Here is a 21,256-nt window from a genome sequence, read left to right on the forward strand (position 1 = left end):
CGACACTAATGGTGACGTGCTTCTTATTATTTTTTCTATACCTTTATGTATTAAACCCCTATCACACCGGAGCTGCGTCCTCACGGCGATCCCGCTGCGTCCTTCAATAATGTAAAACGCCAAGGTAAACGCAGTAGAGTCTCCTCGAGCGCCGTAAGAACGCAACGGCATCTTTGTCCATCGCGGTGGGATCGCCTTGAACATTGAAAAACGCCATGCGACGGCGCGCACTTTGAACATGCACAAAGTACGTGGTGTTAGGCAACCTGATTGTTTTTAATTGCTGACACATTAAACATTTAAGCATTTAAATTATTTGAAATCTATGCAAATCGAAGAAAAGCTTAAATTTGTGATAATTTTGAATAAAACAATACAATGACTAGATGCCATGACAAATATCACATGCTAAGCTTCATAAAGAAATACAGCTGATTCTTCCTGCTTTTTCCGTCCAGTGCAATTTGGCCAGTCATTAAAAAATTAAATCAAATTGAATTCCCTAGTTATTAAGATATGCACCATTCTTAATGCTATGTAAAAATTGTAAAATAACATTAGGCATCTTTAAAATGTCGAATCTAATATATCGATAGTAAGCTAGAAGATTGAATATATATTAAGACTGAACTAAAAATGGCATACGACACGAACATTTAAAATTGTCAAAAAAGGACAACCAGTCCTGTTTTTGAAATACAAAATAAAGTATGTAATATCATTAAAAAACGCAAATAAGAAACATCGTAACAAACATTAACCATGTTTTGTTTTTTTCTTGTTTTTATTAAACTCCAACTAGATTATTTTTTTTCGGAAAACGGATTCTGTTATGTTTCGCTCATCTGTCATAATATATAATCTGCATTTGATAAATTGATTTTAGTTAGCATCACTGTTAAGGATTACCATGAAAATATCAGCGGATTTAAACGTTAATAAAACGATGCATCTTTTATTACAAAATATTAATGTAAAATTATTTTATCATGACATTAAATGAAACAGTATAGTAAATACTGTTTTGTATGACAGTTAGCGTGGTCTCCTAAATTAAAAGTCACGTGACATGCGTTGATAATTCTTCCAAATGGAGGTCATAAACAAATTTCAATATAACAAGTGCCCACCCTTATTTTAATTAAAAATTCAAATGATAAATAAATTCTACTGTTTTGGTAGATTCTGAAAAGTGTTGTTCCTTTGTATAGAGTTAATCTTATATTAAAATAAATATCAAAGAAATGAGCTTCGATTGGAATTAATATGACCTTTGCTTAATAATTTACGTATTTCTAAATTTATTCTATAAATTACATAGAAGCAGCAGCACTTTTAAATAAATTAAATATTCCCTTAATTTAAAACAAAAAGATTGTTATAATCTGTTATGTGTATGCCCTTGTAAAAAGTGGATTTAGATAGGCTTCCCGATGTCAAACACATCGAAATTGTACATTAGACAGTCTAGAAAAAAATACACACTCTAAAAAATAATTACATGTCTAATCAAAATAACTTTCACTGATATTGATCCGCCTCTCTCTACTCAAAATATGCGTCAAAATTTACAGTATGACGTCACATCGACAAATGCACGGCAATCGGTCATTTGTTTATATTTATCGTCATTGGACTTATTTGACCACAAAGTTGAATGCATATGTAATTTAAATGTATTTTAATGTATTTGTACCTATAACAACCGGAAATTCCTTTATTTATTAGCATTATTGACGCATTGTTGTTTTTTATGATGTCATAGTTATTATGTCGTCATTTTTATGATGTCATTTCCTGTACTTTCTGGTCGACGCAACCAAAGAGTAAACATTAACAGTGCTGCGTTCGTCTTCAATAGTTTGTTTAAGCAAATCAAAAAATATTTTTTTTTATTTTTATTAATAGTGACTAGGAGGAGCATTTCTTTTTCAAAATAACTGCAGTGTACAAACATATACACTAGTATATTGATGAATGTACTTGCCTTTTCTGCACCCAGACATGAAGTCACACAAGTCTTTCTCACAGGAACAACTTTGAACACATTTTTCTCCAAAAAAGGGATATTCACATGTCTTGCTGCAGTTTTCGTCGAGATATCCAGGCATACACTCTTTAAAATAAAAGGAAAAAAAAAGTTTATCGTTTTCAATCATATTCGTGCAAAAAGGTAATTTATTTAGTGTGTAGCCATCTACATAAAAAGAAATTTAAGTGTTGAATCAATTTTATATTAATCTTGACCGAGTACAAGCTTATTTCCATGATCAGTTTTTAAATGAACAATACAATGAATAGACAAGGAAAAACATTTTTAAAACATCTGTTACGTGTTATGCTTCATTAACTAATACAACTGATTCTTTATGCTATTCTGTCCAGTGAATTGTGGTCACTCTTTAAAGTGACAAAAAGATTCAGTCATGTCACTAAATGAATAACACATGCAATATTCTCAAAGCCCTGTGCAGTCGGTTAAAACAAAGTCCTAGGGACAAATGATTTTGCTTCGTTATATCCGTAATTCGTTAATCTGTATAACGAATTCGTAATAATAATTATAGCGAATTTACTAAATACATATTTTCTTTCAAATGAGTATAACTTTTGCTATATCAGGCTTAAAATAAAAATACATTACTTTGATATCTTTACTAATAAGATTGTGAATTGAAAATTTATATGAAATTAAATTCATTTAAACTGTTATGTTTAATGATAGTGCACACTTTTTTTAACTGTAATGAAATTCGTTATTAAAGTTTAAAATTTCGTTATCATTCCTCTCTTCGGGACTCAAAATCAGTTCTCTCAGTCATTTCATGCATATCTTTTACAATTTTATGCTATGGTATGCAATTTTAATGATATGCTATAAGGTTCCAATGCCATGTTATGAGATTTGTATGTTATGCTATGAGAAATCTAAACGAAAGACTTAAATATATGGTATGCTATGCTATGCTATGGTATTCTATGAGATTTGAATAACAACGCCTCTATAAACAAAAGAGTTCCTTTATATCCGTAAATTCTTTATATCCTAATTCGTTATAATTTAGCAAACATTCGTTTAGAATTCTTCTGGGGACTATAAAAACTTTGCTATATCCGAGAATTTGTTATATTCGTGTTTATACTAACAAGGTTTATTGTATAATTTTTAGTGAGAATGTTCCATGGTTTATTTTGTTATATAACATTTTTGAATAAGTTTTCTCGTTATGTCACAAATGAGATAATTTTATTACTATTCCCTGAAAATTGCTGAATCACACCGGAAACAGTTATATTGCCCTCCCGGAAACAGTTTTATTTCACAGGAAATAGTTATATTGCCTTCCCGAAACTGTAATATCACCATCGCGTGCAAGAATTCTGCATATTAGTTACGTCGTGTTCGAAATTCAACGAGCCAGTTGCTAAGCAAACGTAAACGGATCAGCGAATTTTAAACATGTCAGGCCAACGTCTGCGGTTTGTTCATCTAAATTCAGAGGAACTTTCATTATTATTGATTAAGAATCAATGATCGGCGTATTACTTCACGTTTTACATTGTACATTGACTAAACATGAGCATGTGCCATTTAATACTCTTGTGAATTAAATAAAAATGTAGATTACCCGAGTTTGATTTGTTTAAAAATGTTATATAACATATATTACATGTCTTATCGGGCAACAATACCAGAATATTTGTCTCGGCATCGGGCGACATAACACTCCAGGGCTTTCCTGTCACCTCGGGGCAAATATTCTGGTATGTCGCCCTCGAAGCCATGTAATATATGTATAATAAATAGGTGATAAACAGCTTCACTGGTAAAAAAAAAAACAGTTTTAAAAAACATGTTCTTGATGATCAATGTATAAAAAAAATATTCCATGTTCTTTAAATAAATAAAATACTCTATAATGAAGATAATTGGGGAAATGCGATACTACAGTGTTTGTAGTATCATTTGATATTATAAAAACGATGCCTTGTCTTTTGATGACACATGTCACTCTATGCACTCGCGTTCAAATAAAGGCATTTTTACTTCTAGGACATGGATAAAAAAAATGTGAAAGAATTTTATTTGATATCTCTGACACAATAAAAATTACGAAATACACATTGGCTCATTTAAGGTCAGTTTAATAATTGTTTTTCACCCTGATCTAAATTTTCAAGAACTTAAAAAAAAGGATTTTGAAATAAAGTGAAAGGCCAACCCTTCATTTCATTAATTTGAAGAGAAAAAAAACCAGAAGCAACAAAAATCATCAAAAATAAAAATGATTTTTCAACAAGCTTCAACTTCGATGTTGCAATCAGGCAATAATTAACTACATGGTCCTACCGGGATACTAAAATATTAGAAATTTTCTATCGACATTATTAAAAATCTGAGTTATCTTTCTGTAGCCGCAACACCCACTTTAAGGTTGTCGACTTTTATTTTCATTTCGTATGTTTTTGTGCACCCAAGTAAAAATCAATGCATCTATATATTTAAATATACTACATGTATGTTGATGTCATTTATGATATTGAACTTCATTTTTTAGATATCCTTATAGAATTTGTCTGTAAAGATAGATGACTCTTAAAAAAAACTTCTTGAAAATGTTCTGAAATAAAGTTGCAAATACATGTAATAGTAAAGTTGGGTTATACTATACATGGTAAAAAAAAAAAGCCTTTGCATTTTTTAAACAAAATTACGCAAAATAGCCAGTCTTTAAAGCCCTCGACAAAGCTTTAGACATTTGTTTAATCTTCAAGACAATCTTTTTAATTTTATTGAATAATACTTTAAAATAGCGTAAAAAGTAAATACAAAACACATACCGACACATCGATTTTTAAATGAATCCCATTGAGTGAATGGACAGCAACCAAAATGGTATCTAAAAAAACAATTAATCTTTTTTTTTACAATAGTTTGATACAACGCATAAAAACATTCAATTCAAGACGATTAAAATTATTTTTCTGAAAAAGCAAAAGAATAAATTGATAACAAACACGTTAAAATTATACAATTGTAAATTCCCTATGATTTTAGAAGTCAGGTAAATTTCAAAGTGTGTCACATCTTTATCAACCAAACTTTTATCAATCTTGAGGCAATTTAAAGGGTAAACAACATGCTCTTTGTATTTGTTTTGGATTTTTTGAATTTATTTTACTTTCTTAAAATATATATAATATAAAGAGTGAAAACAAATTACAGAATGTTATTAAAAAGTCAGGTAACTAAATTTATCAAAGATAAAACCGTTTATATTTTTGTTTCATGCACAGTATTTACAAATTTGAAAATCATAGCATAAAAACATTACTATTAAAGTGAAAATAATACTAAAACTGTTTTCACACTTCTGACATGGTCCTCTTTTTCCAGCTCCCAAGACAAAATAAGTAAAAATCAGAAAGAAGATAGTGCGAACACGTGTAACGTATTTGCAACTCATTTTGAATTTCTCAGCTTTAACATGATTTCGTGTCAAATGTTGTTTGAGAGTTTTCGGACATCAAATTTCCTTGAAAAACATTATGTATATATAGAAAGCTGATGATAACTATTGTTCAACCGCCAACAAAAATCAAACTTGTATTACTTTCGAAGTAGTACTCTTTTAAACGTCTTTTTCAATTTATTCAGTATACTTTATATTGTAAGAAATAGAAGTTTTAAAAAAATAATCGGTAAAAAAAAATTGTCTTTTCAAAACAAATAGCCATAGAATGTGTACAAAAAGGCAATGTAAGTTTTTTGAGAAAAACAATCTCATAAATAATAATAATTTCCTAAATAAAACACACTAGATAAATTGTTACAGGAATATCATCAAATATTTGCCAAAAATAAATATTATTTGAAACAGAAAAAGCAAAAAAACTGTGTATAACATGTTAAAAATGTATTTGAAAATAATTCATCTCATAATTTAGGTTTAAAAACATAACAATACCGGTTCCCTAAAGTATTTAAAAAAATAATAAATTAAAAGATCGCATTGACTTCTACGTGTAAATACGCCATGATTTCCCAATTTCAGCTCCTGTGTGCCTTTTTTAACCAATTGATTTATTTATATCATACGTTAATTTTAACTCCTTTACATGACTTTATGACTACCAAAAATTATTTTTTATTCCATATCTTTATTCATCACGTTTTACTTTCTCAAACTGCTCTTACATCTAATAAACCAGCAAACTGAACTCTTGGAGTTTGATTTGGGGTATCATGTTGTTTTGTAAAAAGGTTTCAAAAATTCTCTGTTAGTCCTGGGGGTCAGATAATTGGTAAAAAATGACGTTTTTTCACAAAAAACATTCTTCCTCGAACTGCTCCTACATTTTCAACAGTAGACAAATCATCTTTTGGAATATGTTTAAGGGTATCCTTAAGATGCGCAATAAGGTTTCGGAATTTTCAATTTTGTCCTGGGAGTCATTTAATGGCTGAAAAATAACGTTGTTATTTACAAAAAACTGGTTTCAAAAACGTCATTTTTTTTGGCAGTAGCCAAATGATCGTCTAGAATATGATTGGGGGTGTCTTATTGAGGTGTGATCAGGTTCCAGATTTTTTTTTTTATTAAGGGGATCAGTGGGCAACAAAAAATGACGTTTTCTGCAAAAAAAAGTATGGTTCCCAGAACTCCTCTTACAACTTTTGGAGTAACTACGTCATCTCTTGGGATATAATTGGGGCTGTCCTATAGATGTGCAATAAGGTTTTAAAAATTTAAATTTCATTCAGGGAGTCAAATAGTAGCAGAAAATTGACGTTTATCACTTCAAAAAACATAGATCCTAGAACTCCTTTTATGATTTAATGGATAGACACATATCTTCGGATATGATAGGAACTGTTCCATAGATGTGCAAATTAATTTTAACCCTGAGGCCCATTACCTACATACCTTCTGATACCCTTTAAGGATCAAGAATATATATGGTTAAGGGGTGGGGATCTTAACCGTTTTCGAGATATTCGTGCACTTCCTGTTTGAGGGGGGTCATGACCACCCCCAGGGCCCATGACCTACATACCGTTTGATGCCCCTTGACACAAGGAACAAGAATATATATGGTTTAAGGGTGGGGATCTCAACTGTTTTGAAGATATTAAGGGACTTGCTGTCTGAGGAGGTCAAGACCACCCACAGGGCCCATGACCTACATAACATTTGATGCCCCTTGACATCAGAAACATGAATATATATGGTTTAGGGGTCATGATTATAACAGTTTCTGAGATATATGGTAATTTCAAATTCCTGAGGGGTGGGGATTACCCCAGGGATCAGATCTAGTAAACCCTATATATTGCCAGTAACAGTCAATATATGATTATGAAAACCCTATATTATTATCTTTGTCAGTTTTCAAGTTACCATTTACAATAGAGTCTACGATTCTTCCTACAAGGTTCAATGTTAGATCCCACACCGTTTTGACCCCCCCCCCGAAAAGTGGTTGTCTAACCCAAAATGAGAAAAATCAAACCAGGGTGCACAACTAGATATGCAGGCCTATCATATCCTAGAGTTTTGTTCAATTCTGTTCAGCCATCTTTGAGAAACAAGTTCAGAGTGGGAAAGAAGAAAAAGAAGAAGACGAAGAATAATAATACATGTATTAAGAACCGTACAAAAACAATAAGTCTCCTAATTTCATTTGGGAGACTTAATAATAAAGATTAAATAGAGATAGGATCATCAAACATCAATTATTTAAAGATAATTGACAATTTCTGATTCTAAGGGGGTCAGGATGACCCCTTAGGGTCATGACTTACATGCCATAATGATCTGATGCGCCATGACCTAAGGAGGAATAATATCTTTGGATTAAGGGGGGAATCTCAATGGTTTTTATGATATTTGATAATTTCAGGGAAAGCACTTGGGATCATGACCTACATACAATCTGAAACGCCTTGAACAAAGAAAAAATAATTTAATATGTACATGATATATGATTCAATTTAAGAACCCAGATATAGATCAATCATCTATGTTTTGTAATACTTCCTATGTATATATACATGTATTAGTTTTGTTCTATACTATTCATGTTCATGACTTTAGTATGGCTAAGTCTTATTTTAAATTACATTAAAAAATTGTCAAATATATTACTTGGAACCCCCACCACCAAACAAACTCAAATATAAACTGTTCTCTCCCCCCCCCTCCCCCTAACTGTCGAATGATCTATTATAATTAAAATATAATTTGGGTGTCTAAAAACTTTTATAAACTGGTAAAAAATGTTATTCTTAAAAAAATTACATTACACCTTGCATGTTTGACAAATGATCTATTGAGATATGATCATAGGTCATATTTCTACCTTGGGATCAATAAATAGTATTCATTGCCAAAAACGATTCAAATTAATATAAATGTTTATACTCCTTATTCACCCCCCCCCCCCATGTTACCTGGTTCTAACGATTAAGTCGTCTTAATACATTCTTACAGGTGTACAGTAGCAACTTTTAAATCATTTCTTGATTGCTCTTTCTCTCCTGATGCACATTAACATTTTGGAAATTGCTTTATTCAATTTTTCATGAGGTCAGAACAGTCCCTTAAGGTCATGACCTACATTGTATTTGATGCATTATAATACATTAAGAAAGAAATACTCCTTCCTTCCTATTATTACTCATATAAAAATGATAAGTGTCTACACTTACCTACATGTAATAGACAAATTTAATAAGAAGTTGTTTATACAGGGTCAATATGGGGTCAACTCAATAGTGCAAGTCTGACAAATGAAAAAAATAACTTTTGCAACTAAAATGACAGAAACTATAGAAATGTGATAGGATAGGTAACGATGATAAGCTTATTTAAATATTAAAAGATGATGATACAGTATGCTGTCAAAGGGAGATCACATTTAGAAAGTGAAAGTAGAACTTATGTATGCTGGCATCTCATTATATTGTGCTACTGCTACTACATGTATTATGCTTACCTAAATTGGTCAACATCATAATGATAATCCAATTAAAACACAATAATGAATTCCTTAAGCTGATCTTAACTAATCCTTTTCTGCATATGGAAAACACAGACATGTATGTATACAATCGAAGAGCTGGGTAAAACTAGTAGCCGCTAATGATCGAGACCTGCAGACCTGTGTTGTGTACGTTCAGACTAGATCAGGTATTTGTAGCATGCATGTATCTTCAAATCCACTTGCACTATTTTGTTAGGTAAATAACAGCTTTTAGGTGGTGCAGGACACCTGCATATTGTGATGTATATATACTTCCTATTGAGATAAACAATAAAGTATATTAAATATTAATTAAATATTTACCCCCCAAATAATGTTACCTAACATTGAAGCACAATGGCTTAGATCGTTTACATATCTGTAAGAGCATTGGGGTCCAAGGTGTATTTTTTGTAATTTTACAATTGATATAAATGAATTTTCATGGGGAGGGGGGGAGGGGTCTGGAAACCTCACTCCCACCCCTTCTCTTAATCTGTGCACACGATTATGTACATGTAGGCACACAGAAGCAATTCTAAAACCGGCAACCGCCACAAGGAGGGGGTATAATTTAATTTTTAATTTTGTTGGTAATAATTATATAGACCATTATACTTTCTATGACATGAAATGTTAAGATTATTTATTAACTGAAAATTCACTGCAAACAGTTCAACCCAAAATTGCACAGAAAGTGCTGTTCATCTGTATTATCATATGGGAAGGGATCTCATCCTTCAGTTATGAAAATTATAATTTTTAAATGTATTACTGGAGCTTGCATGTGGCCTTCTTTTTCAATTAAACTGGTACAAAACAGTGTTAATTAGGGGCAAACACTTGGTGCGGGTATTGCTGTCTAATGACAGCATCTAATTTTTTATAGTGGTCGTTATAAAAACCATTACTAACCACTATTGAAATAATATATTCCAATTATCGTCGTAAGTAAGTACATCGCCAACCAATATTGAAATAATTCATCTCAATAGTGATATTTATAATAATCTTTATCTATAGATAATTATTTAATAAAAGGGGCTTTGAACAGAAATTCTGACATCTGAAAAAAAGGACATCAAGCAGCCAAACTCGTTCATATAATTTAATAGGACCCGACACCCTAAACCAAACTTGACGTCATTTCTTTTCTATTTACATAGATTGCCTTATTGTATTTATTGTAATATAGTAAAGAGTTTTTCGGCGTTTTTTTAAACGGGTATTTGCCGAAGGCTCGCCTCTTCAGGGGTCCACCTTAGCAGTATGTTCTTGTGTTAAACGTGACCTTATAATCATATCGCATATGATTTGGTTCGTGCTATAGGCTGTATTCAGTTCCGATGTAAAGATTATTTTTGCATCTTTGGTTTGTTTTATTTTGTTCCAGTATTTTAAGCTTTTTTTAAATCATTTGATTTTCAGATTATATTTTGTGACACTTATTTATTTCTGAGTTTCGATTTGCTGTTATTTTAATTTAGGATCTCATTTCTGTCTGCTCAAGTACTATAACAAATGCTTGTGATAATAGGGTCTATTTCTGTATCAGAGTAACCTCTCTTTGACAGTTTTCCCCTTAAAAGTCTTGTAGAATTACAGTGAGAGCTGTAGTGTCATTTGTATTTCTTACATGTCTTGTACATTCACCTTTAATGAAACTTTTAAATAACGCTGGATTGTGAGAGCTTTTATGAATAACTCATAATGAGGCAAAACATATTTGGACATTTCTTTTGTTATTTTGATTATATAAAATTATATGGATGTCTTATTATCTGTAGAAAAGTCGACAGGAATACCTTTATCCAGTAAATGAATACCATGTCTGACCACTCACCAGTTGACATGTCTAAAGAAAATACTACATTCAATTGCCAAAATGCATTGTCTAATTTTTTTTAAAATTTATTTATTCTCAAATGTATTTAATACGTATAATGGATAATAGTAGATGCATGTATTATCTATAGTGCAGATCTCCAGATAATTTTCAGCATTTGTTTAATATTGAATTAACAATGCTCTCCGTTTCTTCAAATTTATAAACGGCTCAAAAAAATAACATGAACTAAATAGTAATATATATTTTTCAATTAAAAAGATCAATTCATCTCGAGAATATTTCACTTGTATGGGCAGAAATTAAGATCTCATTAAAATTTGTCTTCCAAAAAATTATTAAACATTCAATGATTGATCTGTGCATTGAAACTAGATAACTGAGATACCCCAGTTCACACTAAAAGCTACAAATAATGCGTGTGTACTTTATGTATATTGTACATTTATAGTTTAATCTGAGTTTATTAGACGATTGTCTTAAATTTATTGTGCACTGCATATATGATTGTGTATGCAGATCAGCACTTCCTTTTATTCATAATTTTTAAGTATTTATAAATGCTTTTTACTGCAAATAATTTCCCTATTTGTTTAAATTTTGACGAAAAAACTGTGTTTTTTTTACATGATTTATTGTACTTATTAATTATGTACAAATGGTTAAAACATGTTTTGTTGGGGATAAGTATGGGGGAATGTTTTACAAGTCTTTAACAAAGAATAATGGTGCCTACAAAATTAGGTTGTGATTATCTTTTGTTGTTTTTGAATTAATTATTAGTCATATCTTGTCTTACATTTTGGTTTTTGAAGAATAATTTGAATTCTGGGTACGGATTTAGCTGAGTAAGAATAGGTCAGACAACTATTTGAAATGAGACTTATTTCTATTGTACTGGATATCTCAGTTGTATTTCTTCCCTTTTTTTGTTGGTAGACATTCCTTTTTGTCATTTGTAAAAATGTGTCTAATTACCTAAGAATGTATACTTTTTATCTATCTATCTATGAAAAACAAAATTTTAGGCTTTATATCCCAAGACAAGTACATTATATAAGTAGGATTATGCATTAATTTATAAATTCTTAGCTACAGTAAGGTTCTTTGAACATGTATCAAGTCCTAGTGAATATTGAAAAAATATCTGAGATGTTTATGAAAAAAATAAATTTGTTGAAAAATGTTACAGTAAAATTAAAAAAAAAGTTTCACCAGATAATAACAGTGTTAAGTTTAAATGTTTTTTTTTAAATTCTAACTTTAGAAAATGTTGAGTGTGTGTCATGGTACATGATTACACAAAAATGAAAAAAAAATCAATGTACTTGTAGGATTTCCGTGTTTATCCAATTTATATTCTCATTATAGCAATAATTGATAGATAGTTCAAAGTGCTTTTCACCTGGTACCAATTGATATAGAACATTTGAAGACCATTATCATACTAATGAGGTATTTCATTTTCAGTATAAAACAGGCCTATATTTATAACAGTTATATTAAGCAACATGGTAATTTACGCAGTTTGATTGATCAAGTCTGTCGAACTTTATTTAAGACTTATAATTCATAACTGCTATTTTATTTTATTAATTACATGCTTTGCTTTATAATGATTTAAAACAAGACATTTTCTCAATTTACGCAAGAAAACTTTACAACACTGTGCGATCTAATTTGTGTTAGCTTTGAACGAGCTCTGGCATACATGTTTGTTACACGATGTCTCGCATTCATTGCATGGGATTAAGTAAACGCATTAAGTCTCTTCAAAGCAAATGACATACACACTATTCAGACGCTACCAAATGGGATCCAAATAATCGCAATACAGCGCACAATCATTACATGAATGGACATCTTACAACGTTCTGTGTATTCGCAAGAGATATGAACCATTTTAAAGATCGTAAGATAAAGTGTAGCTGTATTTGCGAATATGCGTGTGTTTGCTCAAGTTGACTCATGTAAGCTTGCAAAGTTTTACAATCTTAGTCAGATTTGTCAACTTTAATTTACCATGCTTTTTCATAAGCAAATATACCATGTAACATCATCTCTGGTTCAGACTATACCCCCTCTTACTCATATGAACATTCGTACCATGCATTGCAAAATCGCATTGTCGCACGTTCAATCGTTCGATCACCTGATCACTTGTGCGATCCTCTCTTACATGTATCTTACAATACTTACTTTCACAGCACAGCATTCGCAAATATACACAAGACATACCGCAAAATTAAATGCATTTGCATCGCTCAACGACCGCTTTAGATCGAGTGAATTTTGCACGAGTATTTTTTTTCATATCATTTCGGCAACAGTATACGATCCAAATCTCACTTTTTCGATTGCACGGATATTGTGTCGCCTCTGCTTGTCCGCCAATTGTGAAAGAGCTTTACATTACATGTTTTCAATCTCGAATAAATTACTTTTTACACACCAAGCTCTGGCTTCAATGTTTAGTGACCATGATATAGTAACCGTAATTATAATTATTTCAGTCATAAATGGCAATGATTGGTAATTGATCAACCGTTGCTTTATCTTGGATTTGGAAAGATTTCAACCAAGCCCATTTGTATGGCGGTATGGAAGAGCCAGACAAAAAATTAGATAATGCCATAAAAAAGTTGTTCGTTTAGGGTAACCCGACCTAACCTACAATAATGCCCCGATCCTACCATTTTTAGATGTCTGTTTTTTTTATCCAATTGTAAATTTTATATTATTTGTATTAAAAAATCAGTTTTTAAATATGACACAAACAAACATTCTTATTATTCATGCAGAAAAAAATATGAATTTAAAAAAAAAAATCCCTACCTACCTAACCTAATTCTTTTATCAGTGTTACCCTAAACACACACATTTTTTTATAGGACTAAATCGTATTTATTCGGACCAACAGAGTTATTTGTTTGAACGAATTAAGATTTGTTCAGACAAATAAGTTATTTTCTCGGACAAATAAGTTATTCACACGGAGGAATTGCGATTTGTTCGGACAAAAAGCTATTTGTTCGGGCGAAAAAAGATTGATTCAGACGGACCGGAATTCCTACCGACGGATAATTTAATTTTACAGACAAATAATTTATTTGTTCGGACGGATAAGGTAATTGCCATATCAGGGAAAGAGAGACAGAGAAAGGAGAGAGATGGAGAGAGAGAGAGAAGAGTGAGAGAGAGTAGCAGAAAATTTTATAGTAATATCATTAATATTTACATATTAAGAAGTTACACAAAATTGCTAATAACCCTTCCTCCCGGCAAATATATATATCCCTTGGACAACCCCCCCCCCCCCCCCCGAAAAAACAAAAACTTTCAGGAACCGCGCTCGCGTTTGTACATGTATGACCACCAATCATGTTCTCATAATTTGATTCAACTCTGTTGCAGTTTTATTCTAAACGTTAAAAAATCCTTAAAGTTATTTCTGTGAATCGTGTGCTGCATACTAACACATCTATAAAACTACACATGGAAGGAGAAAAATCATTTTCAAAACTAGCAACACGTATTCCTTTTAAATGAATAATCGGAATGTAATACCATTAGTCAGCTCTGTTACTGTAATACGAAAGCATAACGGTATATGCAATAAACAAAAACAATAAGATACATTGCACTGTTTTTTTTTTTTTTTGGTTTCCAAAATAGCAAGGCATGAACAAGGTTTACTTTTAGTAGGCGAATTATACTTCCGATTAATATTTTTACGCATATGTGAAAAAAATTGAAATTTGAACCATTATGTATAAAAAGGTATAAATGTTTTATTTTTAAGGCAAACGCATTTTTATTTTTTTTTATTTCTAGTTTGTTCCTTCTTTTTTCTTGTGTTTATTTCAACTTATAATTATTTGATATTAGCGCGTTTTCAGGCCACAAGAAACTTTTTTGACGATAATACGTAACCAATTTTCGATTTCAGCTTCTTTCAGTCTATTTATGAAATTCATATTGGTATATTAGTATTACATGTAATTACTATCTAAAACTGTATTAAAATTACATAATATTAATATCAAATGTATAATGGTGACAAATTCAATTATATTTCAATTTTAGCATTACATAATAATTACTTTTTGATATAATATACAATTTTTAATACCTGGGTTACAATGGAGTAGTTACAATTAAAGTAATAAGTTATAGCCCTTTCATACGAAAGTCAGTTATAGATAAAAGAAAAATCCATAAAAAACGTTAACATGTAACCCCTGCTTTGAGAGGACGTTTTGTTAAAGGTCGAACAAAATTTGTCTATCAATTTGCAAAATCGTTTACAGTCAATTCTTTATTTATACATATTTAAAACAATTATTATAATTCTTGTACAAGTTCATCATGTTAATTTTTTTTTAATCACGTCCCAAAACTTTGCTTTTTGTGCGAATCCCATTGTGTGTTGGGACACAAACCAGGGAGGAAACTTACCGACAATATGTTTTAAAGAATAAATTTGTTATACAAAGATGATGACATTAAAGTGAAATTCTCTTATTGTAATTTAAATGTCGTTTTCCACAAAGCTTTAAATGATATAAAACGATTACGACGAAACATTATCCATAAATTGTATGCATTATGCATTGAGTCACCTGTTTGTCACAAATGTGAGTGGACACCGAAGATATCAACTTTTTAATAGTAGATCAATAATGAGTAAAAATGAAGCTATGCTTGATTTAAATAAAAATAAAATAAAATCAAACGTTTAGTTGAATCTTAGAAGAAAAATTCGCTTTACGGTTCTTAGGTTTAAACTTAACTTGTAATTTATTGTTCTGGGCAAGATTTTAATTACATTTATATTTTGAAAAAGATATGTAGAGTAAAAAGCGCCAATGGAAATAAAAAAAATCGGAAAAGAAATAAGATAAATATATATATATATATATATATATATATATATATATATATATATATATATATATATATATATATATATATCAAGTAAAGGCTTTATACATTGAATCACATTGAAATAGAAACAAATGTTATAAAATTTTAAAATAACATTCAAAATTCTTACTGTTCACATGGTCCTTTTTTACCGACTCCCTGGCAAACAATAGTAGATGTCACAATAAAGAAGATGTGACCACCTATAACAAATTTGCAGTTCATTTTCAATCATTAGGTTCTATCAGATATTGCCACTCTGGAGTTGTACAAAAAAAGTTCCGTGTATTAAACTTCCTTGGAAATCACAATCTATGAATAGAAAGTTTGTGATGTTTGCTCAATTGTTATTAACAATAAATATACTTTTTAAATTTTTTTTGAATCATAATAGTATGATCTGAATACAGTTAAATTTAAAAAGTTGTTCTATGTATTCAAGGTTATTAAAATAAGTTTTAAGCTTATAATTTAATTCATGTATCTTAAAAAAGGGGAAACAAAAACAACGTGTCAACATGACTCATGTGGATTGAAAAGCAGAATAAAATTCCAACTTTTAACGTAATCCAAGTAAAATATTTTATATACTTATCAATGTTAAGAATTCTATTCAAAATTGATATTAACTTTGTTTTTATGAATATTAAATTTCGGAGATTATGTTGTTGAAATATTTGAAGTATATATTGAAGTACAATAACTTAAGACATAAATTATTTATAGAACATCTGGCCACGAATTTGTGTGTTTTTTTTTTCATAAAACCTTATGGCCTTGAATATCGCTGAAACAACGGAACTAAGTGTTCTTAGGGTAACATACTATATATTTTTTTTAGGTCGTGTATATATTAAACACAAAAATATACTACTATATTAAAAAAAAGACTTTAATACCGATAAATAGGAAGTAAACTGTCTTTTGTTTTGTATATTTTAAACATCATTGGTACTTAGAGATTACCAATTTGTTTTTTATTTTTTAACTTTCATTGGAAATTTGCTTTGCATTCTGTCCATATATATTAATGAATCAACTTAAAACTTACTTGTGTCTCCTTCATGGCAAATACATATTTGATTCCATGCATAATATTCTCGTTATATTTCTTAGAAGAGTGTAGATAGAACGCTCTATTGTTAACATGATAGATGTCCTACATACGCGTTTTAACGATGAAATATATTCCGTGTATTTTCTTTTTAGCAAAGACAATACAGGACATCTCTAACACAGTGCATTTACTATAAAAAATTCCAAGAGTCAACATGATGTGTAAATTTTAAGCGAGTAAAAGTAAAAGCCGTTGGTGAAAATTTGTTGAATTCTTAAATAATATGAATTCAATTTGTAGATGAATGGTATTAACAACCTTAAAAAGTTTTGTGAAGTTATCAATCATAACATTTTAATTGGATGTTACATAATAAAGATTTATTAAATCAAATATTATCAAAAAAGCAAATTTCAAATCTAAAACGGGAAAAATTGAAATAAAAAAAAGTTGAACTTGAAGAAAAGAATCATTCCCGGTATTACCTGATATGTGATTACATGTTTGGGAATCTTTTAATTCTTTAGAATTGTATTTCCCTCGTTTCAAATTAATCGTACAGAAACGTTAATGTTGCTCGCAACACGATCCTATTCGGCTTATAATGCCATTGAATACCTAAATGGTGTTTTCAGGTTATTTAAAATTTGGAAATTCTTTCCACTGCATTCATTAAATACCAACACAATACCAACACACTGACTCAAGGGTGTAACATGATAACTAAATATTTCGCATTTTCTGTTATGTTGCGTAGGTGCTATTGTCACTCATTATATAAATTGAAATAACCAAAATTTGATATCTACCCACATAAAAAAATTGAATGTGACGCTTATGTTGTTAAAGTCATGCAACCAAGTATTGCACTCAATCCATCTACTTAAACTTAAATTTTATACTCGTTGCCGCCTTATGTTGACGTTTTGCAAAAGAATAACTTTTGTATTAAATAAGAATTTTTTTCCGGTTTTATGTTTACTATTGCCAAAAGGAAAAGCCCTAAAACTTATCTGATTTATATTTATCCATGTATCATATGTGTGACTCATATTTGAATAATTCAAAAGGCTCTACCTTCATTGTATATTATTGCGTTCTTGATTCCATAAACTAAATTTTAACGTTAAGCGTAAGTTTTGTATATGTATTTACATGCTTTGAATTGAAAATGACAAATGCAGTGTAATTTGTTTTAATGATACATTTGAAGTTAATATAGTATTTCTATATTCATAATATGTTTAATAGCCCCGTCACGTCACCACAGGAATCTGCACGAGGAGCTACTGTATATTTTTGCCTCGTGTTATTTTCGCCCTTTTTTAAACTCACAAACGGTTTCGCCTCGTATTGAATTCGCCCAGACAGTGTTTTGAATAAAAAATATAGTTTGAAACATATGAATTTGCCCAGTCTTCAATTCGTCCACTGTCGATAGTATATACCGTCTGCTGCCAGTGCGTCAAGATGCAGGACATATGCGATACAAGGCGACCAGCAAGTCCAGATGTATGTCCACAAAATATCAGTGATACTGACTTAGAAACACTATATTACTGTTTTAAAATAAATATAATTGGTGCTAATCTAATTTGCAAAAAAAAGACGAATTTTCATTTTGTTCGTTTCTTATCGACTAAAAATTACGCATTTGCTATATAAGTATTGGAAGACAAATACATCATTATAATAGACATTGCATTAGAGGGTTAAGATGATTTGAATTAGATGTGGGGACTTATTTTGTGCAATTGTGGTCACAAATTGTTGTTTTATTAAGGTTATTTATTCAATTAAATAAACATAAAGTTTTAAAAGATGCAAAAACAAAAAAAAGAAAGAAATACAGTTGTTTTGATATGATAGTTACAATCTGATTGCGATTAAATTGGTTATTTCAATTTTAAATCATTATGTAAAAGTTAATTCATGTTGAGAACATTTGTAGTGGTAGGAGCGAAGAGATCTAACCCAATTTTAATTTCGACAATTGTACTCAATATAATCTAACTTTTCAAAAATCCACTTGTTCGTGGCTGATTAAACGTCAGAGCAAATCGATAAAAATAGAATTGTTGTTTCTTAAAACTGCCTGTTGAAAATTGGACGTCACTGTAAATTTAGAAAACCCTTAACAGTTAGAACATCAAAGAATGGAATAATTAGTAACTGCTTAATGGATGAAAATGTGGACTGTGTTTTTATTCAGTTATCCCCACGCCATTTATGATGCACTTAAGGTATCAGATAAAGCCGACACGAATTTGAGCATGGCTAGTGTACTTGCAATCAATTACAATAATTATTTGTATCAGCAAATTTCGAGATACATGCATTACACTGATGACTGTAGAAACAATCTGAAGAAATTAAATCGTTATTTAAAACATTACAACATCAAACAGACAAATCATAATATATGATTTTACTACATAAATTAACTTTTGTTTGTGTGTATTTGAAACTTTTATATACAAGGTCAAGGAAACAAGATCGATAAAATCACAAACAAAGCCATTCACATACTATTTTTTTGTTTAATGTGTTTCTTATTAAAGGTTTAACCGTATACTCTGTGACTGGTTTTTGCATTTTATAACGTATTTCATTTGCTGTATCGCAGGCACAGCGTATGTTTCCTGTTTTCAAGGATAATAAATGACAATATTAGACTGATGTGCAATTTAACGTTTACTATATCATTCTGTATGTGAGAGTTTTCATCAGAGTTGTGGCTCTTTGTTGTTTTTTTAACTTACTGTGTGAGTGTATGTTTTATTTGATTTTTTTTTCTGATATGAGGGATGTGTCTAGTTTATGTTAGTGTAGTTTACAAAGTTAAACATTGCATATACCTAACTTTGCAATTCTTGTGAGAAACTCTGGTCATAATTGACCATATAATATGAGTACAGTTTGAATTATCTGCACACATCCGTTTTACTCTGAAAATTGTCTACTTGTTCACATTGAAGCTTATTGTCTGCAATTACTAGTAAGCGCTTACCTATTAACGCATAATTTAATTTCGATATCTGAAATAATTAATTGAATCAATATTTTGATCAAAGATGAGCATACTACCCTATTAAGTTTATTTTATTTAAAATTTATTTCTTTGCCGTAACAGAACATGAACTAAAACTTAACACATTATTATGATGTAATGCTTAATATGTTAAACCATTTTTTTCACTTTTGTATCGTAAAGTAATGACTGTCCACAAGGTACCAATACGGAGGTACACTTTCATTTCACGAATTGCATGTTCATATTTTTCCGCACGAGTGTATACAGTGATAAAAGGGTCTCTTTTGGAAAAACTGTGTCTCCGAGGACGAATCATTTGTTTGGAAAGGACGGTCCTTGTTTTGGCCAATTGCCAGTATAGAACTGAGTATATGAATGATATTAGAATCTTTGATGTCCGATAAACTGGCTTTGTACAATGATGTCAATTAGTCAACCTGTTTCTGGGAGCCCCGCTTTAGAAAGTTTTTTCCATAAATACTAAAATCGCAATAATTGTTCCATATTATTTATTAACTTTTAGTATTAATTGAAGTCCGGTCGAAGTTATCTGCCTGCGATGCATGATGAACTGGTCTTACACTTTTCGTTAATCAGTCAATCCGCGTTCTTTGTTACCCCATTCTGGAAAGTTCTATCCCATCCTTTCATCAGAGGTCTGCGAATAAGTATCAAAACTAAAATCGCCCACTAAAGAAACTGACTCATTTTATTTATTCAACATTTGTCAAATCTTAATTTCTATGTATTCTTTAAATATGATCACAGTAAATATATTCACTCTTTACGTAATCATTCAATCTTATTTCATTGCAAGTATATATTTTGATCGAGACTATCCCTGACTTTGATCCACTAAAGCCTGTATACTACATTGCTCATATTCATGCTATTTCTGGCTTGTTTATCGAAAATGAAAGTAGGTTTTTGATTAATTTCACAATAATAACTTATCAGTTACAATTCAGTTATACCTTACGAACATCATCACACTTGTGTTGAAATACGAATGCCGTAAGCAAGTACTCTGGTGCAAGTATTTTGTAGTTTATTTGCAAAATGCCTTAATTGTAATTTTTGATTATAAATTCAAATAAAATGCAAATAGTGGTCGGTATACATGTAGAAGTTATAAATGTTAACTACATGTATTTGAATTACTGAAACCGGAATGAATAAACTCCGACATTAGACGTAAAACCTAAATTCAACATATTTATCAAAGACTACTATAGCTTTTTAAACTTGGCTATACGTTATCAACTCCTATTGAAAAAAAAAATATTTCATTAGCGGCAAACGTGTGTCAAACTGTGTTTATAACAGATCAATATTATCTATATAAACCAATAAACTCATTCCAAAT

General features: G+C 30.4%; 1 long non-coding RNA gene across 1 annotated transcript; it reads right to left on the bottom strand.

The window, feature by feature from the left end:
* Nucleotides 1-1,853: 1,853 nt before the first annotated feature.
* LOC117691052 (uncharacterized) lies at nt 1,854-16,150 on the bottom strand. Its single transcript, XR_004602846.2, has 3 exons — nt 15,930-16,150; nt 4,843-4,901; nt 1,854-2,116 (listed from the first exon to the last, which is right to left on the bottom strand). It is a non-coding gene; the product is annotated as an uncharacterized lncRNA (long non-coding RNA).
* Between the last annotated feature and the right edge of the window lie 5,106 nt (nt 16,151-21,256).

This window comes from Magallana gigas, chromosome 9 (genome assembly GCF_963853765.1).
Source record: "Magallana gigas chromosome 9, xbMagGiga1.1, whole genome shotgun sequence".
NCBI classification, from domain to species: domain Eukaryota; kingdom Metazoa; phylum Mollusca; class Bivalvia; order Ostreida; family Ostreidae; genus Magallana; species Magallana gigas.